This window comes from Callithrix jacchus, chromosome 7 (assembly GCF_049354715.1).
Source record: "Callithrix jacchus isolate 240 chromosome 7, calJac240_pri, whole genome shotgun sequence".
Lineage (NCBI taxonomy): Eukaryota > Metazoa > Chordata > Mammalia > Primates > Cebidae > Callithrix > Callithrix jacchus.
The window spans coordinates 36904845-36931773 of NC_133508.1; the positions used below are offsets into that span (position 1 = coordinate 36904845).

At 49.3% G+C, this 26929-nt stretch overlaps 1 pseudogene; it reads left to right on the plus strand.

Annotated features, from left to right (window-relative positions):
• Positions 1-255: 255 nt before the first annotated feature.
• On the plus strand, positions 256-22079 carry LOC100407323 (transient receptor potential cation channel subfamily V member 1-like; annotated as a pseudogene).
• Positions 22080-26929: the final 4850 nt, after the last annotated feature.

Below are 26929 nucleotides of genomic sequence, written 5' to 3' on the forward strand. Positions count from 1 at the left end.
GAGGAAGGTGCCTTTCTTCCATTTGGGTCGAAGCCCTCAGCTCCTGAGTGAAGCGGTGCCTGCAGTTCCCTCGGTGCCAAGACTGGGGCACGAGCCACCCTCAGGCCCTGAGCCAGTTTTCTGCAAAAAAGGAGACTTTCTTTGGCTCAGAAATCAGCAGCCTAGCACCAGCTGTTTGTGGCTGGGAAGTCTGTTTAGTGGTGATAATAACTGCATTCTAAAGTGACCCACAGTAAACTCTGCGACAGAGTTGAGATGACCTTCCCAGAAACGGGTAGATTTTTGCTGTGTGTGTGTTCAGACAAATGCAATATTTGTGCACATGTGAGAACTCATTAGCTCCTAGGAGTTTCAGGTTCTGCTTCTTTAACTGCTGGCTTTTGATCAAAAAGGAAAATTATTTTTCAATTTGGACATCAGAGCTTTGGAAAGGAATTTAAAGCCATTTAAATTGGTGTGAAATTGTCTTGAGGCTAGAACAATATGTGTCTTTCATAGGCGCCGGATTCCAGCTCTCCTCCTTGGCTTATTAGTGGTTTTATTTCATTTTTGTGGGGTAGGAGGAGGTGCTGGAAGAAGAAGAATGTGGAGTCTTGATTTTTGTCTGCCATGAAACACCCACATGTCTACAGTGAACTGAAGAAACAGAGCCCCTCCACTGGGCTTCCACCAGGGCAGGCCACTGTGGACACATAGCTCAGGGCATCCTTGGGGCTTTGGTCAGGGACCCCACCGATTGCCTGAGGAACTAGCAAAGTTATGCAGTTCCTGGAGCCCAGGAATGAATCCTAAACTGGGCGTGGTGACAGAACCGCAAGGCTGAGAGGTCTGGGATTACAGGCACCTGCCACCATGCCCAGCTACTATTTGTATTTTTAGTAGAGACAGGGTTTCACCATTTTGATCAGGCTGGTCTTGAATTCCTGACCTCAGGTGATCTGCCCACCTTGGCCTCCAAAAGTGCTGGGATTACAGGTGTGAGCCACTGAGCCTGGCCTCATTTTTGTATTTTTAATAGGGATGGGACTTCACCACATTGGCCAGGCTAGTCTCAAATCCCTGACTTCAAGTGACTCACCTGCCTTGGCTTCTCAAACTGCTGGAATTACAGGCATGAGCCACCATGCCCAACTAAGAAAGGTCTCACTGATGAGCTATATTTAGGCTGACACCAGAATGACATGAAGTGATAAGATGGGGATATATCTGTGGAAAAACTAGTAGGACATGGGAACAGCCAGTTCAAAAGTCTCAAAGCATAAATGAACTTGGCTCATTAGAGGAGAAGGAAGGAGGCTGGTGTGGCAGGAGATGAGTTCAGAGAGCTGGGCCTAGCTCATATGGGCCACCCTGTGGAGTTTGTGTTTGATACTGAATTCAGTAGAAGCCACTAAAGGGTTTTAAATAGGTGAGTGATGTGACTTAGTCTATATTTTCTAAAGATCATGCTGTCTCCACTTCCATTCTGCCTTCACTACCCTGGTATAATAAAGTAAGTCTATCCATCAGAGTGTAAAATAAAATGTAGTGTTTAAGGGTAACAGATAGAAAATGCTTTGGTGACCTTAATTTGGTGACTTACCAGTTAAGTGCAGATACAAACAAAACTGCAATCATAGTATGATTTCAGTTTTGCTTAAAAACATGGTACAGAAGAACAATGGAAATAAATGGACCAAAAACGTTAACAATGCTTGTTCAAAGGTGTTGGCATTAAGAGTGAGTTTACAGTTAAATGAGCACACATTTATTTTATAATCAGAAGAAGATTTGTTTTAAAATGTAGACACCAGGCTGGGCATAGTGGCTCATGCCTGTAATCCCAGCACTTTGGGAGGCCAAGATGGGTGGATCACCTGAGGTCCAGGAGTTCAAGACCAGCTTGGCCAACATGGTGAAACCACATCTCTAGCAAAAATACAAAAAATTAGTTGAGGATGGTGGCACGCACCTGTAATCCCAGCTCCTTGGGAGGCTGAGGCAGGAGAATTGCTTGAACCAGGGAGGCGGAGTTTGCAGTGAGCCAAGATTGTGCCGCTGCACTCCAGCCTGGGCAACAGAGAAAGACTCTGTCTCAAAAAAATTAAATAAATAAAATGTAGACACTGATGATTGCCAATGCCTTGAATACAGTGTTGGGAGACTATATCTACTAAACGCTTTCCCCCTACCATCTTATTTTGGAAATTTTAATCTAAAAATCCCATAAAAACCCTAGAAGAAAACCTAGGCAATACCATTCAGGACATAGGCATAAGCAGGGACTTCATGACTAAAACACCGAAAGCAATGGCAACAAAAGCCAAATAGACAAATGGGATCTAATTAAACTGAAGAGCTTCTGCACAGCAAAAGTAACAATCATTAGAATGAACCAATAACCAACAGAATGGGAAAAATTTTTTTGCAATCTACCCATCTGACAAAGGGTTAATATACAGAATCTATGAAGAATTAAAACAAATTTACAAGAAAAAAACCCTTTCAAAAAGTGGGCAAAAGATATAAACAGACACTTTCCAAAAGAAGACATTTATATAGCAAATGAACATATGAAAAAATGCTCATCATCACTTGTCATTAGAAATTCAAATCAAAACCACATTGAGATACCATCTCAGGCCCGTTAGAATGGTGATCTTTAAAAAAAAAACTGGAGACAACAGATGCTGGAGAAGATGTGGGAAAATAGAAACACTTTTACACTGTTGTTGGGAGTGTAAATTGGATCAACCATTGTAGAAGACAGTGTGGCGATTCCTCAAGGATCTAGAAATAGAAACACAATTTGACCCAGAAATTTCATTACTAAAATATACCCAAAGGATTATAAATCATCTTATTATAAAGACCTATGCACATGTATGTTCATTGTGGCACTGTTTACGATAGCAAAGGCTTGCAACAAACACAAATGCCCATCAATGATAAACTGGATAAAGAAAATGTGGCACATATACGCCATGGAATACTATGCATCAATAAAAAGGATGAGTGCATGTCTTTTGTAGGGACATGGATGAAGCTGGAAACCATCATTCTCAGCAAACTGACACAAGAACAGAAAACCAAACACCACATGTTCTTACTCATAAGTGGGTGTTGAACAATGAGAACGCATGGACACAGGGAGGGAAACATCACACACTGGGGCTTGTTGGGGCATGGAGAGGGCTAGAGAAGGGATAGCAGGTGGTGGTGGGATTAGGGAGGGATAACATCAGGAGAAATACCTAATATAGGTGACGGGGGATACATACAGCAACCCACCATGGCATGTGTATGCCTATGTAACAGTCCTGCATGACCTGCACATGTACTCCAGAACTTAAAAGTATAATTTTTAAAAAAAGAAATTAAAACTGAGAAATTTAAAAAACTTTATTTACTCCTTTAAAATAATAATAAACCCATTACATGTTAACATAATTTAATTTTTAAATAAAATATAAATTTCCTCAAAGTAAAAAATAAAATCATTTCCAAGTTCAAGTTTATTGCAGGCAAAAAGGTGTCATGAGAATTTCATCAACTGTCTTCATCATATATCGAAATAATAATATGATTTATTCCAAAATGGTTATTTTGTATAGAGTCTTATTTTATGACATTGGTACTTTACTTTTACTTGGAAATGTAAGTCTTTTGTTAGTTTTTTTTTTTTTTGAGATGCAGTTTGGCTCTTGTCATACAGTCTGGAGTGCAGTGGTTCCTGCTCTTCTCACTACAATCCCCAGTTCCTAGGTGCAGGCAATTCTACCTCAGCCTCCCAAGTAGCATGCCTGGCTAATGTTTGTATTTTTAGTGGAGATGGAGTTTCACCATGTTGGCCAGGCTGGTCTCAAACTCCTGCACTCACCCATCTCAGCCTCCCAAAGTGCTGAGATTACAAGCGTGAGCCATCACGCCCAGCTTCAGCCTTTAAAACAAGCAAGGAAAGCTGAGCACAGTGGCTTGCACTTGTAATCTCAGCACTTTGGGAGGCAGAGGTGGACAGATGACTTGAGCTCAGGAGTTTGAGACCTACCTGGGCAACATGGCAAAACCCCACCTTATGGAGATAAAATACAAAAACCCACCAGTTGTGGTGGTGTGTGCCTAGTCTAGAGGCTGAGGTGAGAAGATTGCTTGAACCTGCAGAGTCAAGGTTGCAATGAGCTGTGATTACACCGCTGCACTACAGCCTGAGGTTGCAGTAAACTGATTGCACCACTGTACTACAAACTGGGTGACAGTACAACTTTGTCTCCCCCCAAAAAAATTGCAGTGAAAACATAAAATTTGCCATCTTAATTTTTTTAACTATATGTTTCACTAGTCGTATGCATATTTACATTATTATAAAAAAGACCCTCAGACTTACATATTTCAAAACTAAAACTCAAGCACATCAACATTTGCCCATTTCATTTTCTCTCCAGTCCTGGACAAACACGCTTCCACTTTCTGTTTGTGTGTTTCACTACTGAAAATATGAAGTTGGTTACTGCTTTCAGTTAACATAATATTCTCAAGGCTTATCCTTATAGAATGTGACAAAATTCCTTTTTAAGGCTGACTAGCATTCTATATATTTGAGACAGGGTCTCACTCTTGCCTAGGCTGGAGTGCAATGGTGTGATCTCTGCTCACTGCAACCTCCACCTCCTGAGTTCAAGCAATTCTGTTTCAGCCTCCTGAGTAGCTGGGATTGCAGGTGCCTGCCACTATGCCTGGCTAATTTTTGCATTGGTAGTAGAGATGGGGTTTCACCATGTTGACAAAGCTGGTCTTCAAATCCTGACCTCAAATGATCTACCCGCCTCGTGCTGCGATTATATGCATGAGTCACCATGCCCAACCTTGTTGTTATTTTTGAGACACGATCTCACTGTCACCCACGCTGGAATGCAATGGTGTGATCAAAGCTTACTGCAGCATCTACCTCTTAGACTCAAGAGATCCTCCCACCTTAGCCTCCTAAATCGATGGGACTACAGGTGCATACCACTATGCCTGGCTAATTTTAAAACATGTCTTTGTAAAAGCAAGATCTCATTGTGTTGCCCAAGTTTGTCCTGAACTCCTGGGCTCAAGCAATTGTCCTGCCTCAGCCTCCCAAAATGCTGGAATTACAGGCATGAGCCACCACACCCAAAGTGCTGGGATTACAGGTGTGAGCCAGTGTGCCCAGCCAGAGGGGTAGCTTTTATGTCATTTTTTCCCCTTTTAGTTTGCCTTGGGGTTACCTGTGTGTCCTTGACAAGCTCCGAAGGACTGAAGGCCGAGCAGAGACCAGGGTATGAGACGGGCGTTTTCTGGCCTGCAGGCAGCTGTCCCAGGACTCTGTCGCTGCCGGCACTGAGAAGACCCTCAGGCTCTATGATTGCAGGAGTATCTTCGAAGCCGTGGCTCAGAACAACTGCCAGGAGCTACAGAGCCTGCTGCTGTTCCTGCAGAAGAGCAAGAAGCACCTCATGGACAGCAAGTTCAAAGGTGACCCCGGCCTGGGCTCCGGGGAGGGCCCCAGCCCCAGCAGGCCTGACCCACCCTCTCTCTGTCTTTCAGACCTGGAGACGGGGAAGACCTGTCTGCTGAAGGCCATGCTCAACCTTCACAGCGGGCAGAATGACAACATGCCCCTGCTCCAGGAGATTTCGAGGCAGACGGACAGCCTGAAGGAGTCATCAATGCCAGCTACACTGACAGCTACTACAGGGGTGAGGAGGGCAGTGGGCCGGGCACAGCTCAGTCCAGCACACAGGGAGCCAGGAGGGCATGGCTGTGCCTGGGCCTGCTGGCTCCCCTGGGTTCCTTACTCCCTGTCCCAGCCACTGCGTTGGTGGCTCCGAATCCTAGGGGTCCCTGCCTCCCCCATCTGATGTCTCCTCCCTTGGCCCTGGGAAGTCCCTGCCTCCCCCACTGACTGGAAGGTCCCTGTCCCTGGAAGTCACAGCCTCCAGCCTTTCTCTCTGTGACTGTTCCTTGCCCCAGAGGCAACCTTGACTCCTCTGGCTTCCAACTGGTATCTCGTATTCCCAGGGATCTCCTGCCTCAGGGCCTCATTGGGCCCCTTGTGGGATCCTGGCCTGGCCTCCTGTAGTGGGGGGTCTTCCACGCACTTTCTGCCCAGATCCTTCGGCAGCAGCTGCTGCCCGCCCAGAGCCCTTCCCAGCACCTGCCCAGGCAGCCCCACAGGACTGTGATCACAAGCCCACCATGCTCGTCCTCTGCAGGCCAGACAGCACTGCACATCACCATCAAGAGGTGGAACATGGCACTGGTGACCCTCCTGGTGGAGAACGGGGCAGACGTCCAGGCTGCAGCCAACTTCTTCAGGAAGTTCAGGGGACTTCTTCAGGAAAACCGAAGGGCGGCCGGGATTCTACTTCGGTAGGGAAACTGTGGCTGACCCTGCCTTTTTGGCTTTTGTTAGAGGGAGCTTTGGGCAGAGACAGAGGGAATCCTGGCGGGTGGCTCAGGGACAGCTAAATCTCCCTCCTGAGGCCCACCTGGGCCTGTGTTCATGCAGGTGAGCTGCCCCTGTCCTTGGGCCACCTGCACCAACCAGCTGGTCATCATGAAGTTCCTGCTGCAGAACTCCTGGCAGCCAGCTGACATCGGCTCCTGGGACTCGGTGGGCAACACGATGCTGCACGCCCTGGTGGAGGTGGCTGACAACACCAAGTTTGTGACGAGCATGTACAACAAGCTTCTCATCCTGGGGGCCCGGCTGCACCGCACACTGAAGCTGGAGGAGCTCACCAACAAAAAGAGGATGACGCCGCTGGTTTTGGCTGCTGGGACAGGCAAGATCAGGGTAGAAGGAGTTCAGCCCAGGCTGCTGCAATGCCGGGACGGTGGCGTGGGAGGGGACTGTGGGCTCGCTGCGGAGGCCGGCATCACTCTCTGTGCATGTGGGACTCTGATTCTGTCGCACCAGCCTGCAGAGCTGTTAGAATATGTCCGAGAAATTGGGAGCCTTGGGCAGAACCCTGCATGGCTGATGTGACCATTTTGGATTTCCAGCTCTGAGTATCAGCAACAAGACATGGTGGGGTGGGGTGATGAGCATTGGAGGTGGGACAGTCTAGGGTGGGACAGAACAAAAGCTGTTGTGGTGGGTGCTGTGACTCACGAGTGTAATGCCAGCACTCTGGGAGGCCAAGGTGGGTGGATCACCTGAGGTCAGGAGTTCGAGACCAGTCTGACCAACCTGGTGAAACCCCGTCTCTACTAAAAATACAAAAATTAGCCAGGTATGGTGGCAGATGCCTGTAATACCAGCTACTCAGGAGGCTGAGGCAGGAGATTCGCTTGAACCCAAGAGCCAGAGGTTGCAGTGAGCTGAGATTGCGCCACTACACTCCAGTCTGGGTGACAGAGCAAGACTCTGTTTCAAAAAAGTAAAAGAAAGAGAAAAAGCTGTTGGTGTTTTTCCATGACAAGCAGGAACTGCTTTAGGTGACAATGCTGGTCTCCAGCTTCTGGCCTCAACTGATCCTCCCACCTCAGCCTCCCAAGTAGCTGGGATTATAGGCAGAAGCCACTCCACCTGGCTCTCATTTCTTGCATTCTCTTTCTTTCTGGCTTGAGGTTTTTGAGAATGAACCACCACGTCCTTCATGATAAGATAGTAGAGCTAAGGCTTGTGGTGAGGCAATACCGGGCCTGCTGTAGTGCAGGTAGCATCTGAGGCAATGGCTGGTTGATTTTTTATTTTTATTTTTTAAGACGGAGTTTTGCTCTTGTTGCCCAGGCCTGGAGTGCAATGGCACAATCTCGGCTCACTGCAACCTCCTCCTCCTGGGTTCAAGCGATTCTCCCGCCTCAGCCTCCTGAGTAGCTGGGATTACAGGTGCCCACCACCATGTCTGCCTAATTTTTTATATTTTTAGTAGGGACAGGGTTTCACCATGTTGGCCAGGCTGGTCTCAAACTCCTGGCCTGAGGTGATTCACCCACTTCGGCCTCCCAAAGTTCTGGGATGACAGGCATGAGCCACTATGCCCAGCCTGCTGGTTGATCTTAATGGTGGTCAGGAAGAGGGTGGGGACTCGCCTGGGGCTTGGGCGGGGCCACCAGCTGGGCTGGAAAGCAGAGCGGTTTTTGGGGTGCTGTCTAGGACTGGGCCCTGGCTGGCCTCTGATGGACTCCTGATCCCCAGGGGCAGGTCTTGGCCTATATTCTCCAGAGGGAGATGCAGGAGCCCGAGTGCAGGCACCTGTCCAGAAAGTTCATGAAGTGGGCCTATGGGCCTGTGCACTCCTTGCTCTACAACCTGTCCTGCATTGACACGTCTGAGAAGAACTCGGTGCTGGAGGTGATCACCTATAGCAGCAGTGAGACCCCTGTGAGTGGCTGGGCAAGCCAAGGAGGGCCTCTTGGCCTCTGCACCCCAGCCCAATCCCAGCCCCATCCCAGCCCAATCTCAGCCCCAGCCCCAGTCCCAGCCCAATCTCAGCCCCAGTCCCAGTCCCAGCCCAATCCCAGCCCCAGCCCAGCCCAATCTCAGCCCCAGCCCCAGTCCCAGCCCAATCTCAGCCCCAGTCCCAGTCCCAGCCCAATCCCAGCCCCATCCCAGCCCAATCTCAGCCCCAGCCCCAGTCCCAGCCCAATCCCAGCCCCATCCCAGCCCAATCTCAGCCCCAGCCCAGCCCAGCCCAATCTCAGCCCCAGCCCCAGCCCCAGCCCCAGTCCCAGCCCCAGCCCCAGCCCCTGCTCCAGCTCCAGCTGACATCTCATGAATGAAAACTACTGCCTGGGCCCAGGCCCTGGAGTCTCAGATCCCCATTCACGCCCACTGAGTTTTCCCTAAGCAGAGCAAGCACACACGATGATCATCTCGTCAAAATGGAAATGTTGTAGAGGTACCCACACAAAACGGACCCACCTTTGATGCTACGTCAGAATGCGTAGTTTCATTTTGTTCACATAAATGGGATCAGGCTATACAGAATATACAACTTTTTTTTTTTTTACTTCATGGTAGGGCTTATAGTTTTTTTTTGGAACAAGGCTTTGCTCTCATCACCCAGGCTGGAGTGTATTGGCATGATCTTGGCCCACTGCAACCTCCACCTCCTGGGTTCAAGTGATTCTCCTGCCTCAGCCTCCCAGGTAGCTGGGATTACAGGTGCCTGTCACCATGCTGGGCTAATTTTGCTTTTTTAGTAAAGATGGGGTTTCACCATGTTGGTCAGGCTGGTCTCAAACTCCTGACCTCAGGTGATCTGTCCACCTTGGCCTCCCAAGTGCTGGGATTACAGATATGAGCCACTGCGCCTGGCTGAACTTATTTTATTATTATTATATTATCTTATTTTTTGAGATGGAATCTCACTCTGTCGCCCACACTGGAGTGCAATGGCGTGATCTTGGCTCACTGCAACCTCTGCCTCCCAGGTTCAAGCAATTCTCCCACCTCAGCCTCCTGAATAGCTGGGAATACAGGCACCCACCACCATGCCTGGCTAATTTTTATATTTTTGTAGAGATGGGGTTTCTCCATGTTGGCCCGGCTGCTCTCGAACTGCAGACCTCAGGTGATCCCCCTGCCTCAGCCTCCCAAAATGCTGGGATAACAGGTGTGGGCCACTATGCCCAGCCTATTTGAACTTTATCAAAATCTCTGAATATGAGACATTTGCCCTGAAGCATATTTGTAATGATGGCATCTGGCATCGTGCTCTCCCCCTGCAGGAGGGCCTCCTAGTTCCCTGCCGCCCTGCCTGACCCAGGCTGGAAATGTGAGAAGTGAGGACCCAAAGGCTCTCTCCTGCCTGCCCTCAGCCCCCATGCCAGGCTCCATCTGAGCCAACTACTTCCTATTACGGAGGGCTCTCGGGAGTGAGTTATTAGACACGTGGGCACAGCCTGCTGGGTAGTGCTGTGGGCCCTTCAGTGAGCACTTAGAGCTTGTCACTTTCACCCCATTCCCTGTGCCTTTGGGGGCACTGAGGCCAAGAGGCCAAGTCCCTCCGTGAGCTGCAGCAGTGCTAGGACTAGCCCCGGGCTCTGGCTGCTGCTGGCTCAGACCTCTGGTGAGCCTTAGCTGTCCTGTGGGTCGAGGGCAGTCCTGCCTGGACTGTGCAGGTGACGTAGCTGTGGGGAGCACCACAGGCTGGCATGGGTGTGCCAGGCTGCTCCTGCTGAGGGAGGGAACCTCACTTCTCTCTGCTCCCTCTAGAATCACCACAACATGCTCTTGGTGGAGCCACTGAACCAACTCCTGCAGGACAAGTAGGACATATTCATCAAGCATCTTCTACTTCAACTTCTTCATCTACTGTCTCTACATGATCGTCTTCACCATGGCCACCTACTACAGGCCAGTGGTCGGCTTGGTTCGGCCAGAGGCTCAGCCTCATGGGCAGGGCTGCGGGTGGTGGGGAAGGGGCGTGGACATGCCGGGGAGACCTCCCTGTCCCCAGGCCCAGGCTCTGCCCTGGACTCCTTCCTGGCTTGCTGGAGCGATGGAGGATTCACCTGTGCCCATTTCCCTACCTCAGGCTGCACTGGGGAACTGCCCCTTCCCTGTTCTCAGTCTCTCTCCTTTAACCTAAGGTTCTGGGGGCTGAGTGTGTGGTCACTCAGGTCCCTGATTGCAAAATAGGTGTGCTTGATTAGAAAGCATGCATGGGCCTGGTGTGGTGGCTCACACCTGTAATCCCAGCACTTTGGGAGGCTGAGGTGGGGGATCACCTAAGGTCAGGAGTTCGAGACAAGCCTAGCCAACATGGAGAAGCCCTATCTTTACTAAAAATACAAAAATAGCCAGGCATGGTGGCTCATGCCTGTAATCCCAGATACTCTGGAGGCCAAGGCAGGAGAATTGCTTGAACCAGGAGGCAGAGGTTGTGGTAAGCTGAGATTTCACTGTAATGCTCCAGCCTTGGCAACAAGAACAAAATTTCATCTCAAAAAAAAAAAAGAAAAAGAAGAAAGAAAAAAGAAAAGAAAAAAAGAGAAAGCATGCAGGAATTCGGGCTTGGGACATGGCTCACCCCTGGCCTGGGGGTCCGCAGGGATGTGCCTGGTGTAAGCCCAGGGCCCATCATCATCCTGCTTGCCTGACCTCTTTTATTAACTCACTTGCTCATTATTAATTTCCTGGATTTAGACTTTTGAGCACTTCCATGCCAGGCCCTGGGCCATGCATCAAATCAGCCTAAGACCAGACTTTTGCCTCTGCCAAGAGCCAAGAATTCCTGAAACTCCTGCACTGCTCCTTCACATGCCGTACCCAGGGCACTTAATTTGCTACCTTTGTTTCCAGGGCACATTGAAAATTTACTTTATTTAAAAAAAATTTTATTTTTTCTGAGACAGAGTCTCTCTCAGTCCCCTAGGCTGCAGTTCAGTGGTATAATCTCGGCTCACTGTAACACCTGCTTCCCAGGTTTAAGTGATTCCCGGGCCTCAGCCTCCTGAGTAGCTGGGATTATAGGCACGTGCCACCACACCCGGCTAATTTTTGTATTTTTAGTAGAGACAGGGTTTCACCATGTTGGCCAGGCTGGTCTTGAACTCATGACCTCAAATTATCCACCTGCCTCAGTCTCCCAAAGTGCTGGGATTACAGGTGTGAGCCACCACGCCCAGAAGCAAATTTACTTTAAAAACTCAACTTCATAATTGCATGAAATCCTATTTCTATCCACCTGTTAAGGCCACATAATGACTTCCTTTTAAGAGAAACATGTGCTAATAAGGCAAGCTAGTGAACTAGTGTTTATGAAATCTGGATGGTGACCCACTCCAGGAAATGGCAACTGAAACACAAGGGTGAAACCCATGCATGTGTGCAGATGGTCCCTCCCTCCATGGTCAGTGGGCATTCCTGACACTTGTGGGAGACCAGGAGCTGGCCATGGGCTGGGGGGCAGCTGGATGTGTATGGCGTGGGGTCTGTGAGAGTGCTTCCACCTGTCCATCACCCTGCTCCCAGACAGGAGGAGCTCCAGGCCTGCCGGTACACTGTTTGGGAGGCAGCACAGCATTATAAGATGCTCTGCTTGGCACCTAGAGGCTGCCACTTTTGAGAATCAGGTCCACAGTGGGTCCTCCTGGCAGATGCTCCCCTAATAACACGCTGTCTCTGTGTGTCCTTCCCCTGATGGAGGCTGTGCCTTCTGGACAGGAGCTATGTCTGCATCCCAGGGCTTGGTACGTGGTCAGTGTTTGTAGAATGGATGAATGATTACATGGAGTAACCAACTTCTCTGCATCTCACAGCCTCCCTTTAAGACGGAAAACACTGAAGACTATTTCCAAGTTACTGGAGAGATTCCGCCTGTGTTAGGAGTCTATTTCTTTTTCTGAGGGGTAAGTCTTCCTTCCCACATTATGAGTTTCCATTATCACCAAGGCAAGAGCAGCCCTGACCACTCACTCACTTTTTTATTCATCAGACACCTAATGGCCCTGCTTGGGGAGCTCAGAGATGCTGAGCCAAAGATGAGAGCCCTTCAGGCAGTCACGGCAGGGGCGGGAGGGTGCTCAAGGCGTCTCCACAGGCCCAAGACAGGCAAGCTTGAAAAGAGACACTCGGGCCTCTCCACAGAATGTAATGTTTAATTACAGAGGCAGAGTGGAGGCCTCTTAAGTGAGGATCATGACTGGTAGTTATTTAATTAATCAAACCAGTCTGTGAAAGCTCTGGGCAATGAAGGAACTCTCCATGCATACTAGAATTGCCTTTTCTTTTTTTTCTGTCACCCAGGCTGGAGTGTAGTGGCATAGTGTCAGCTCACCTCAATCTCTGCCTCTTGGGTTCAAGTGATTCGCCTACCCCAGCCTCCCTAGTAGCTGGGATTACAGGCACCTGCCACCACCCACTGCTAATTTTTTTGTATTTTTAGTAGAGACGGGTTTTCACTATGTTGGCCAGGCTGGTCTTGAACTCCTGACCTCAAGGGATCCACCCACCTCAGCCTCCCAAAATGCTGAATTACAGGCATGAGCCACTGTGTTGGTAAGGAATTGTTTTATTTTTAACTGGAAATTCAAACGTGGAATCCTAGGCCATTTTTTTTTTTTTTGTAATGCAGGAATAATCTTTTCTTTGAATGTGGGACCCACTGTTTCAGATTTTTTATCACCTTTCTTGCAAACACCGTATTTATATCATCTAAGATTTCTAGTTTCAGCTTCTTTAAAGAAGAGTGAAACTTAGATGCATAAAAAATGTCTGAATGAGAATTTGAGGTGATCGTGGGTTTTTTTTTTTTTGCTCCAGGAACCCTTGTAGTATTTTAATTTTAATTTTTATGAGATGGGGTCCTGCTCTGTCACCCAGGCTACAGTGCAGTGGCATGATCATGGCTCGCTGCAACCTCTGTCCCCCGGGCTTAAGTGATCCTCCCACCTCAGCCTCTGGAGTAGCTGGAACTACAGGCAGGCGCCACCACACCAGGCTCCATCGTGATTTTTATCCCCCAGTGTTTTTGGTGTAAGCTATACCCATTTTTTTTAAGTCCCTCATCTTAATGGGATTTTTCTGTCATTGAACTTTGTCTTCACTTGTGCACCACCACACCCGGCTAATTTTTGTATTTTTAGTAGAGACAGGATTTCAACATGTTGGCCAGGATGGTCTCGATCTCTTGACCTCATGATCTGCCTGCCTCAACCTCCCAAAGTGCTGGGATTACAGGCGTGAACCACCACACCTGGCCTTTTCCTAATTTTTTTTTTAAAAGACAGGATTTTACCATATTGGTCAGGCTGGTCTGACCAAGAAAGCCAACTGTCTTTCTTTTCACACTCACAGTTCACATTACAATAAAGCACAATGCCACAGTAGGTAGCAAAGTGTGGCAGGATTGGCAAGAGCGGGGTTGACCTGTGGGAGGGAGCAGAGTGTGGGGATGTCCTGGACAGGACTCCTGGCTGACAGTGGCAGCTTCTTACAAGAATTTTTATTTTAACGCTTACTTAAAACTAAGAAAAAAGTATGCTTGGGGAATGAAAAAATTAAGAAAAAAGTGGCTCATGCTTGTAATCCCAGCTACTTAGGAGGCTGAGGCCAGGAGTTTGAGACCAGCCTGGGCAATGTAGTGATCTCGTTAAAAAAATTAGGAAAAGGCCAGGCATGGTGGCTCATGCCTGTAATCCAACCTGAGGTTGGGAGTTCAAGACCAGCCTGACCAATATGGTAAAATCCTGTCTTAAAAAAAAAATTAGGAAAAGGCCAGGTGTGGTGGTTCACGCCTGTAATCCCAGCACTTTGGGAGGTTGAGGCAGGTGGATTATGAGGTCAAGAGATCGAGACCATCCTGGCCAACATGGTGAAATTCTGTCTCTACTAAAAATACAAAAATTAGCCGGGCGTGGTGGTACGCAAGTGTAGTTCCAGCTGCTCGGGAGGCTGAGGCAGGAGAATTGCTTGAACTTGGGAGGTGAAGGTTGCAGCGAGCCAAGATCACGTCACTGCACTTCAGCCTGGTGACAGAGCAAGACTCTGTCTCAAAAAAAAGAAAAGAAAAGAAAAAAAAATTAGGAAAAAAGCACCAATTAGAAAGAAGAAAAAAATTTGCGCAACTCAGTACACAACTGATAACATTTTGATGATTTTCCTTCCTGTCTGCACTTCTGGGTATATTTGTAAATCCACTGTGTATTTTTTGTTTTTGACACAGAGTCTCACTCTGTCACCAGGCTGGAGTGCAGTGGTGCAATCTCAGCTCACTGCAACCTCCGTGTCCTGGGTTCAAGCAATTCTCCTGCCTCAGCCTCCCGAGTAACTGGGATTACAGGCGCCCGCCACCACATCGGCTAATTTTTTTTATTTTTAGTAGAGACAAGGTTTTACCGAGTTACCCAGGATGAAGGTCTGAACTGCTGTCCTTGTGATCCACCCTCCTCAACCTCCCAAAGTGCTGGGATTACAGGCGTGAGCCAACGTGCCCAGCTCCACTGTGTACTTTTAGCAATCTGTACTGGCAGGGTCACCTAGTGTTACCCCATTGGCCTGATTCATGCCATCCCACCCTTTCCACAATCTCTGCTTTCACACGCTCCACCACCCCATCATGGCGCCATTTAGGAAACGTCTGAGTGCTGGCCGTCTAGCCACGTCAAGCATTGCTGGGGACATTCCTCTGTCTGTTTACCTGCAGATTCAGTACTTCCTGCAGAGGTGGCTGTCACTGAAGACCTTGTTTGTGGACAGCTACAGTGAGATGCTTTTGTAAGTGACACTTGCACTCATTTCCAGTCCAGTCCCAGGCGACAGCAGTCGGTTATCACATGAGCCCTCACAGGTGGGCCTGGCGCATAATGGGACCTCAGTGAACATGTTGAAGGATCCATGGATCCTTGTGGGCCGGGCAGGGTGACTTATGCCTATAATCCCAGCACCTTGGGAGGTCGAGGCCAGGGGGTGGGGGTGTCTCACGAGGTCAAGAGATTGAGACTATCCTGGCCAACATGGTGAAAAATACAAAATGTCTCTACTAAAAGTACAAAAATTAGCTGGGCGTGGTTAATATACATACCTGGAATCCCAGCTACTCTGGAGGTGGAGGCAGGACAATTGATTGAATCTGGGAGGCGGAGGTTGAAGTGAGCTGAGATTGCGTCACAGCACCCCCACCTGGCAACAGAGCAAGACTCTGTCTCAAAAAAAAAAAAGATACTTGTGGGATGAACGAATCCTGAGGGCCACTCTGTGCCAGGTGCCAGGGATGGACGAACTGTGCCATGAATCACAATCTAAGTAAGAATACCCTTGTTCACCTTTCTGCTCATTGTCCATCCATCTGCCAAACACGAGGTTGGCCCTGGAATACTGGATGAAACAGACATGGTCCCTGCCTTCAGGGAGTTTCCTGTCTTTAACGGGGTGGGGGTTCCTTGACCTTGGCGCTGTTGCTATTTTGGACTGCATAATGCTTAGTGTGGTGGTGGGGGCTGCCCTGTGCCTTTTAGAATATTTAGCAGCATCACTGGCCTCACAGGTGCCTAGAGCTCGTCCTTGTCCCCCAGTCTTGACAATGAAGAACCTCTCCAGATGTGGCCAAAGGCCCCTCACTTGTTTGGGGGGTGGTGCCAGAATCGCTCCTGGTTGAGAACCACTGCTTTAGGAGGGGACAGATGAGTGAAAGCACCATTACAGAACAGTGTGGATGGTGCAGTGGCTCACACACCTGTCATCCCAGCACTTTGGGAGGCCGAGGCGAGCTGATCACTTGAGGTCAGGAGTTCAAGACCAGCCTGGCCAACATGGTGAAACCCCGTCTCTACTAAAAATACAAAAATTAGCTGGGCTTGTTGGCGGGTGCCTGTAGTCCCAGCTACTCAGGAGGCTCAGGTGGGAGAATCACTTGAATCCAGGAGGCAGAGTTTGCAGTGAGCCAAGGTTGAGTCACTACACTCCAGCCTGGGTGACAGAGTGAGACTGCCTGAAAAAAAGAGAGAGAATGCCTGGGCTGAAGGAATCAGGGCAGCCTATCCCTAGCCCCTGCAGTCTGGGCTCTGAGCAGCCTGCAACCTTTTGTTTTGGGGGCGCCTGTCCTCCCAGTTTCCTGTGATGGAGCTTTCTGCCCCTCCCCCCCAACTTTGTGCAGTCCCTGCTCATGCTGGCCACCGTGGTGCTGTACTTCAGCCACCGCAAGGAGTACGTGGCTTCCATGGTGTTCTCGCTGGCCCTGGGCTGGACCAACATGCTGTACTACACCCACGGCTTCCAGCAGATGGGCATCTATGCTGTCATGATAGAGAAGGTGGGTGCCCTCTGACCCAGGGGATCTCCTCAGACCCCACTTACCTTGTGGGCATGGGAGATGCTGTCCCATGAACTCCACCCATCCGCTCTGTCTTGCCCTGGAAGGGGCTGGCTTAGCTCCCAGCCCATTTTCCAAGAATCAAGCAATCTGGCCTTGACCCAGCTGTGTGTGGGGGGGTATCCTGAAACCTGACTCCTCTGCATACCAGGCCTCCATCTCCGGACCAGAACAAAGGCTATGTGGGAAGGGTGGATGTTCCCTTAAGACCCCCAAGCTGAGAACCAGCAAACCAAACCCTCCTGGCATTCTCAAGATGCACCCCCAGGCTGACTGGCCCGGCCCTCCCCTTGGCTCCTCCTGGGCCTGGACTTGGCTCGAATGAGCCCCCTCTCTCCTGCAGATGATCCTGAGAGACCTGTGCCATTTCATGTTCATCTACATTGTCTTCTTGTTCGGGTTTTCCACGGGTAATGGGCTTGGTCAGGGCTGTGGAGAGGTTGGGGCTCCTGCTTGCCTGGGCCTCCTGAAGACTCTGCCAGGAGCTGAGTGAGGAGGGTAGGCAGGTGCATGTCTGCGGTGACAGAGAGGTTGGGCAGAGGACACACTGAAATGAGCCGTAGAACTTGGACAAGTGATTCATAAAATATTTTAAGCAGGCCAGGCATGGTGGCTCAAGCCTGTAATCCCAGCACTTTGGGAGGCCGAGGCAGGTAGATCACAAGGTCAGGAGTTTGAGACCAGTCTGACCCACATGACAAAACCCCGTCTCTACTAAAAGTACAAAAATTAGCCAGGTGTGGTGGCACATGCCTGTAATCCCAGCTAGTCAGGAGACTGAGGTAGGAGAATCTCTTGAACCTGGGAAGTAGAGGTTGCAGTGAGCCGATATCACAGCCTGGGTGATAGAATGAGATTCCACCTCCAAAAAAAAAAAAAAGTTGTGAGTAATTTCCCAGGCCAGCAGGGTGCTCGCCTGTTGTATAACATTTTGACTCAGTTGTTTTTTTCAACTTTTAATTTTGACATTATTTCAGACTTCCAGAAAAGTTGCAAGAATAGAACCAATACCTTCTCTGTACTTCTCACCCAGATTCCCCCAAATTATCACATTTATGTTATCACTTTCTCCAGCCCTGCACACTCGTGTGCACCCACACACACACATGTATGCCCCACGTGAAAAAGACTCAGAGTAAGTTGCAGATATGATCAGCCCTTTACCACAAAACACTTCAGTGTGTATTTCCCAAAAGAAATAACTTATTTTACATAAACACAGCTGAAGGATCACGGGCAGGAAGGTCACATTGATTCATGCTATTATCGAACCCACAGCCCTTGTTCCAATTTCATCAATTGTCCTATGAAGATCTTTAGCAGAAAATGAGAATCCTGGATCATACATTCCATTCCATTGTTATGCTTCTTTAGTCTCCTTTAATAATTAATTGACTAATTAATTCATTTAATAATAATTAATTGACTAATTATTTTTTGAGACAAAGTCTCATGCTGTTGCCCAGGCTGGAGTGCAGTGGCGCCATCTCAGCTTACATTCAGGCAATTCTCATGCCTCAGCCTCTGGAGTAGCTGCGATTACGGGTGCTACCCACCCCTGGCTGACTTTTTGGTATTTTTAGTAGAGAAGGGTTTTCGCCACATTGGTCTAAGGCTCCTGACCTCAAGTGATCTGCCCACCTCGGCTCCCAGAGTGCTGGGATGATAGGCACCTGGCCTTAGTCTCCTTTATCTGGGACAGTTCCTGGGTCTTCCCTGGTCATTTGTGACCTTAGAGTTTGTAATGGGTAGAGACCAGTGGTTTTGCACAGTGTTTCTCAACCTGGGTGTGTCTGATGGTTTCCTCATGATTACAGCCAGATGTGCGCTTTCAGCCAGAGTATCAAGAAGCGCTGTGTGTCTTCTTCAGTACTTTTTTTTTTCCGTGATCTGCCTGCCTCCGCCTCCCAAAGCCCTGGGGTTACCAGCATAAGCCACCGTGTACCCTTCAGTACATGTTATTGGGAGTCACATGACGTCTGTCTCACCTCTGGAGACGTTCGTTTTGATGACTTGGTGTTGTGGGTCGGCCAGACTTTTCCACTGTAAAGCAACTATATTTACCTTTGTAATGGATACTTTTCAGGGAGACATTGGGAGACTGTGTGAATAGCCAGACTTCACCCAGGAGTCAGCATCCACTGATGAGTCTTACCTGAATCACTTCATCCCATCACCGGACCAAATGATGACTTTTTTTTTTTTGAGGTGGAATCTTGGCCTGTCACCTGGGCTGGAGTGCAGTGAAGCAATCTCAGTTCACTGCAGCCTCTGCCTCCTGGGTTCCAGCGATTCTCCTGCCTTGCCTCCTGAGTAGCTGGGATTACAGTGTGAGCTACCCAAAGGGCTGGGATGACAGGCCACTGCACAGCCTCCACATCATTTTTTGGGCACTTGAGTCTGCTCTGATGCTCATCCAAGTCCCAGAGTTACATGGTTCACAGGGCGCACCCTCCCTGTCTCCACCCTGTAGTTTGCGTTAGAGTCTCTGGCTGGGAGGGATGGGCAGCTGGATCTGAGGGCCCTGCATTTCAGTAGATACAGAAGGGACTTACTGGGCCAGTGGGGGTTAGTGGATACTGGTAGGTAGAACTGCTGCGGAAGCTCTCAGGCTCTGCGCCCCACTTCCCAAAGAAGCATTCAGAATGTCCGAAGAGGCCAGTCTGCTCTGAGCTCCTCAGTGCTCAGGGTTGCATAATGGACCTCTAAGGGATGCAGGCAGACAGGGTGTGACGGACAAAGCAGGTGTAGAGCCAGAGCTGACAGGTATGGTTAAGCAGGTTGTGCACTGCACAAAGGTGGTGGCTATATGCACATTGCACATATAGATTTATATATGTATATATGTATTTTTCTAATAGGTGATGATAAAGTTCATAAAACAATATATTGTAAAAATTTTTTTGATGGTTTTAGAGAAGAAGTGCCTTAAAAATAACTTCTCACAAAGGTGCCACATGGCTGAGCAGGAGGGTGTATGTCAGGGGACTTGGGGTATTGGCTTCTATCCAGCAGCACCCCACCCTCCCCATGCCCTGTAGCAGTGGTGACACTGATTGAAGATGGGAAGAACAACTCTCTGCCGACTGAGTTCACATCGCACAGGTGGTGGGGGCCTGGCTGCAGGCCCCCCGATAACTCCTACAACAGCCTGTACTCCACGTGCCTGGAGCTGTTCAAGTTCACCATCTGCATGGGTGACCTGGAGTTTACCGAGAACTATGACTTCAAGGCTGTGTTCATCATCCTGCTGCTGGCATACGTCATCCTCACCTACATCCTCCTGCGCAACATGCTGATCGCCCTCATGGATGAGACGGTCAACAAGATCTTGCAGGAGAGCAAGAACATCTGGAAGCTGCAGGTGAAGGGGGGTGGCGGGGGCGGGTGAGCAGCCAGGAGGGCAAAGGTGCTCTGTCCACTGCCTTACATAGCTGGGCACGTGAGCCCTGCAAGAAGCCCAAGCAGGCTGGAGGATGCAGCCTCAGCACCTCCTTCCGTGGACTCCCAGCAAGCTCCCCTGGCCAGCATCTGCTCAGGGCAAATTAGCTCAGCTGGTGTTTCTAGACCACATGCTTGGCTGTGGCCTGGGTGGTCCTGGAGGGAAGGAGGAAGAGGGCTCAGCCCACAGGGTGTCCGCCTCAAAGGAGCCTGGTGTAAGGAGGGCATCAGAGACCAGACTCAGGGGAGCAGTTAGCATGGGGCAGGGCTGCCAGCTACCTTTCTGAGCCCTGTCGCTGACATCTGCATCCTCAACTACTAATAATAAGTTTTGTTCTTATTAAGAAGCACTTTCTCTGTTGTAGGGACTGTACTAATTATCTGTCCTACCTAAGCTCATTTAATTTTCACAACAGCCCTGGGAAATGGATTCTATTACTGTTCCCTTTTTTTTTTTCTGAGGCAGAGTTTTGCTCTTGTCACCCAGGCTGTAGTGCATTGGTGAGACCTCGGCTCACTGCAACCTCCGCCTCTTGGGTTCAAGCGATTCTCCTACCTCAGTCTTCCTAGTAGCTGGGATTGCAGGTGCCCACCACCACGCCCAGCTAATTTTTGTATTTTTAGTGGAGACGAGGTTTCACCACATTGGCCAAGCTGTTCTCAAACTCCCACTCTCAGGTGATCCATCCGCCTTGGCCTCCCAAAGTGCTGGGATTACAGGTGTGAGCCACTGTGCCAGGCCATACTGTTCCATTTTTGAGTGAAGGCACTGAGGCGTAGGCATAGCAAAGCTGGGTATCTGTGCACAAGGCCACATGGCCAGTGAGTGACAGAGCCAGGACCCGGCCCAGGCGGTCTCACCCAGGGCCCTGCTCTCAGCCTCTTGTGAGCTAGCTCCTCAGGGTGGGGTCTGGGGCATTCCATTTCATGCCTTGGGCTACCCTGTGTAGGCCCAGCAGGCACTGGTAGCACCTGGGCAGGTCTGGGCTGGCCAGGCTGGGCTCCCAGCATAGAGCATGTCCCCGCCAGGGTCGGGAAACAAGGCCAGCATGGAGGGTGCTGGATACCGGTCCAGAGGCATCTGGAACTGAGAGAGCCCCTGGGGAGATGAGTTCTGGCAGCCGCGGGGCCCTGGGATGCAGCCTCTGCCCCTCAGGCCTCTGCCCTTGCTGTCTCCCCACAGAGAGCCATCACCATCCTGGACACAGAGAAGAGCTTCCTAAAGTGCATGAGGAAGGCCTTCCACTCCAGCAAGCTGCTGCAGGTAGGGTACACACCTGACGGCCAGGACAACTACAGATGGTGCTTCAGGTAATGCCAGGCTTCACCCAAGTCGGAGCTTGGGAGCTTTGGGGCTCCCCCTGGGCACAGAGGCTGCCTTGGGGCCTGCTGGGCCTGTCATGAACATGGGGTGCTCTCCCAAGGCCAGCTATAGGGATGAGGCCCGTCCAGAGCTCAGCTGTGGGTGTGCACGGGCCTCATCTGAGATCTCAGCTGGTGGGGCCCAGACAGGAAATTCCAGAAAATTCCAGGTGCCCAAAGGGGTCATCTATCTAGTGAGCAGGGTCAGAGCCTGCCATCCAATATTTAAAGTCCCTGGGAATCCAGGGATGGTCAGAGATCACATCTTTGGGGATGTGTCCAAAAATCAAGTCCTCTCTGCCCTCCCTACCCACTGTGTGCTTCTTGGGCTGGGCCTGTGGGCAAAGCGCTTGGACTAGGAAGCTGTCCCAGCTCTCAGGCTGCCCTGACCCCTCACCCTGCAGCGTGGATGAGGTGAACTGGACCACCTGGAACACCAACGTGGGCATCATCAACGAAGACCCCGGTAACTGTGAGGGTGTCAAGCACATGCTGAGCTTCTCACTATGATCAAGCAGAGGTGAGGTGGGTGGGGCCGGTGCTTGGTGCCTCCTCGGCTGGCCGCCAGACATTGGCAGGGGGAGCCTTGCAGGCCCTTGCCGGGCTCCTCACCCCCCAGGACCTGGGCACTGAGCAGCCCCTGACATCAGCCATGTGCACATTGTCCCGGGCTGATGTGAGTGCCTCACGCACACCGATGCAACTGACAGCATGCTGGGCCCATGTAAGCAGCTGGGCCAGCACCTCTGGCCCATGCACCTGTCCTCAGCACCCCGGGGGATGCAACCAGCCCTGGCCTGCCTCCTTGGCCCTGATCCTCACCCTGCATGTGTGCATGCCATGTCAGAGCTCTGTGGGACTGTGCAGACACAAACAGGCACATGGGAACACGTGTCACTCATGAACACATCCGGGCAGGTAGAGAAGAGGGGAGGGAGAGAGAGGAAAGGGAATGCTTTCAGTAGAAAAACCCCAGGGAGGCCAGGTGTGGTGGCTCATGCCTGTCATCCCAGCACTTTGGGAGGCGGAGGTGGGTGAATCGCCTGAGGCCTGTAGTTCGAGACCAGCCTGGCCAACATGGTGAAACCCCATCACTACTAAAACAATTCAAAAATTAGCCAGGCATGGTGGGGGCACCTATAATCCCAGCTACTCGAGAGGGTGAGGCAGGAGAATTGCTTGAACCTGGGAGGCAGAAGTTGCACTGAGATGAGATCAAGCCATTGCACTCCAGCCTGGGCAACAGAATGAGACTCTGTCTCAAAAAAAAAGAAAAAAATTAGAAAAACTCTGAGGAACATTACAACCAGAAAGAAAGCCATTTAACAATTACTGGTAAACATTTAATAGAAAACATTAAAAATGTCTAATTGAGGATATTTACTTAAAAATGAAGCAGGCCTAGTTTATAGTGGACACATTTTGAGTTATAATGACAACACTGCACACTTTGTTTTGAATTACTTTGTATTTAATTGTAAAAAATTGTGGTAAAATACATATCATTTTAAGTGTACAATTCAGTGGCATTAAGCATATTCACATTATTGTACAACTATCACCACTCTTTCCAGAACTCTTTTTTTTTTTTTTGAGATGAAGTCTCACTCTGTCACCTAGGCTGGGGTACAGTGGCACGATCTGGACTCACTGCAACCTCCGCCTCCCAGGTTCAAACAATTCTCCTGCCTCAGCTTCTGGAGCAGCTGAGATTAGAGGCACCTGCCACCACACCTGGCTGATTTTTGTATTTTTTTTTAGTAGAGACAGGCTTTCACCATGTTGCCCAGGGTGGTCTTGAACTCCTGACCCCAGGTAATCCACCCACCTTGGTCACCCAAAAGGCTGGAATTATAGGTATGAGCCACCGTGCCTGGCCTTTTTAAGTTTTTAATTTTTAAAAATCTTTAGCTGCTAAGTTTGTGTTTTTTTTTAATTTTTATTTTTATTTTGAGACACAGTCTGTCTCTGTTGCCCAAGCTGGAGTGCAGTGGCATGATCTTGGCTCACAGCAACCTCCACCTCCCAGGTTCAAGTGATTCTTCTGCCTCAGCCTCCTGAGTAGCTGGGACTATAGGTGCACGCCTCCAGACCCGGCTAATTTTTGTATTTTTAGTAGAGACGGGGGTTTCACCATATTGGCCAGGCTGGTCTCGATCTCCTGACCTCGTGATCCACCCGCCTAAGCCTCCACAGTGCTGGGATTCCAGGCATGAGCCACCGCGCAGCAGGTTTGTGTTGTTTGCAGGATTGCTGTTTTCCACTGCCTAATGTCCTATCCCTGAAAAACATCTGCTGCCTGTAGGTTGCCTAGTTCTGTGATTGCTGATAGCAGGATGGCTAGCACAGTACTAGAGATACTCTATTATAGCTGGAAGGGAAAATCCTTTTTATCAAAGGCTCATTTTTAGAAAATTGCTGGAGGCCCATCAGTTTTTCCACAGGCCTCCTGCAGTCGTGTGATATTCCTGAGTTCAGTCAGAAGTTCTCCCCGCGTCACACCACCATGCTTATTGATGAGCTCTTGGTCAGCTGTTAACTGGTCTGACTTTGTCAGCAGCTTTGCATGTGATTTGAGTGGTTCTTCAGTGTCACTCTTGCGGATCTTTGACAGATTCACTGTTTTACTTTGCCGTTGATTTGCATCATGTTTGCATGACATTGTTGACAGTTTACAACATTGCACAGACACTGTGATATTTATAAACACATTGACCCAGTGACAGGGATGGATGTGTTAATTGGGGCAGGGATGGGGGGTGGTTGGAGGTTGCCTGACTTCACATTTATAATTTCTTTTCTTTTTCTTTCTTTCTTTTTTTTTTTTGAGACAGAGTTTTGCTCTTGTTGCCCAGGCTGGAGTGCAATGGTGCCATCTCGGCTCACTGAAACCTCTGCCTCCCAGGTTTAAGTGATTCTCCTGCCGCGGCCTCCTGAGTAGCTGGGATTACAGGCATGGGCCACCACACCCGGCTAATTTTATATTTTCAGTAGAGATGGGGTTTCTCCACGTTGGTCAGGCTGGTCTTGAACTCCTGATCTCAGGTGATCCGCCCACCTCAGCCTCCCAAAGAGCTGGGATTACAGGCATGAGACTCTGTGCCTGGCTGTTTTTCTTTTCTTTTCTTTTCTTTTTTTTTGAGATGGAGTCTTGTTCTGTTGCCCAGGCTGGAGTGCAGCAGGCCTGGACCCAGAATCCAGCTTCCTTGGTAGTGCTCATCACCCAGAGCTGCCCTGGTGTGGAGCCACGTATGGGGCAGGCCTCAGTGTTGTTCTTTGGAGACCTCCTCTCCCTCCCACTTGGGCAAGGAGGAAATGGAGGCCAAGAGGGGCAGGCAATGGGCTCTCTTGAGTCCGCAAACAAGTCAAGGTGGGGTAGAGGAAAAGAATTGAAGGATTGAAGGAGCCACCAGAGTGCATGAGGCTCTCTGAAGAGTTGCGGGAAGAGGACATGGCACGATCCAGCTGCCGCAGGGAGCACTTGCATGCCTGGGCCTCCTTTTATCCCGGGATTTGTGAGGCCAAGAGGCAAGTGTTTGTTTTGTTGCATCGAAAGTAGTAATCGTGTTTACCCTTCAGTTTCAGGCAGACACTGGAAGAATTTTGCCCTGATTCCCCTTTTAAGAGAGGCAAGTGCCTGAGACAGGAGGTTCATCTGCAACAGTTTTCAGCGTCCCTTAAGCCAGAAGATGCTGAGGTCTTCAAGAATCCTGTCACTTCGGGGGAGAAGTGAGGACCTCACACAGAAAGTACCGTAAACACTGGGCCCCCAACCGCCTCAGGGGGCTGCTAGGGGAACTCCAGTGCTCGATCAGCAGCATGGCCTGGTCCGGGCCTGCTTAGAGTGTTCCCAAGTCTGCACTGAACAAATGTGGGAAGCATTGTTGGAAGCAGGAGGAGTGAGGTCCATCCAACTGCCACTTTCCCCAAGTGAACCTCTGAAGAAGCTTTCGAGTTCTTACTCACTTTATTCAACAGTGTGGACTGTCAGTCTCTCCTGGGACATGTTACGCCCTTGTTTTCTTTTCTTTTCTTTTTTTTTTTCTTTTTCTTTTTTATTGCATTTTAGTTTTTCGGGGTACACGTGCAGAACATGCAAGACAGTTGCATAGGTACACACATTGCAGTGTGTTTTGCTATCTTCCTCCCCTTCACCCACATTTGGCATTTCTCCCCAGGTTATCCCTCCCCAGCTCCCCGCCTCTGTGCTGTCCCTCCCCTATTCCCCCCAACAGACCCCAGTGTTTAGTACTCCCTTCCCTGTGTCCATGTGTTCCCATTTTTCATCACCCGCCTATGAGTGAGAATATGTGGAATTTCATTTTCTGCTCTTGTGTCAGTTTGCTGAGAATGATGTTCTCCAGATTCATCCATGTCCCTACAAATGACACGAACTCATCATTTTTGATTGCTGCCTAATATTCCATGGTGTATATGTGCCACATTTTCCCAATCCAGCCTATCATCAATGGGTATTTGGGTTGGCTCCAGGTCTTTGCTATTGTAAACAGTGCTGCAATGAACATTCGTGTGCATGTGTCCTTATAGTAGAACGATTTATAGTCCTTTGGATATATACCCAGTAATGGGATTGCTGGGTCAAATGGAATTTCTATTTCTAAGGCCTTGAGGAATCGCCACACTGTCTTCCACAATGGTTGGACTAATTTACACTCCCACCAATGGTGTAAAAGTGTTCCTATTTGTCCACATCCTCTCCAGCATCTGTTGTCTCCAGATTTTTTCATGATTGCCATTCTAACTGGTGTGAGATAGTATCTCAATGTGGTTTTGATTTGCATCTCTCTAATGACCAGTGATGATGAGCATTTTTTCATATGTTTGTTGGCCTCATGTATGTCTTCTTTTGTAAAGTGTCTGTTCATATCCTTTGCCCATTTTTGAATGGGCTTGTTTGTTTTTTTCCTGTAAATCTGTTTGAGTTCTTTGTAAATTCTGGATATCAGCCCTTTGTCAGATGGATAAACTGCAAAAATGTTTTCCCATTCTGTTGGTTGCCGATTCACTCTAGTGACTGTTTCTTTTGCCGTGCAGAAGCTGTGGAGTTTCATTAGGTCCCATTTGTCTATTTTGGCTTTTGTTGCCAATGCTTTTGGTGTTTTGGTCATGAAGTCCTTGCCTACTTTTATGTCCTGAATGGTTTTGCCTAGATTTTCTTCTAGAGTTTTTATGGTGCCAGGTCATGTGTTTAAGACTTTAATCCATCTGGAGTTAATTTTAGTGTAAGGTGTCAGGAAGGGGTCCAGTTTCTGCTTTATGCACATGGCTAGCCAGTTTTCCCAACACCACTTATTAAACAGGGAATCCTTTTCCCATTGCTTGTTTTTCTCAGGTTTATC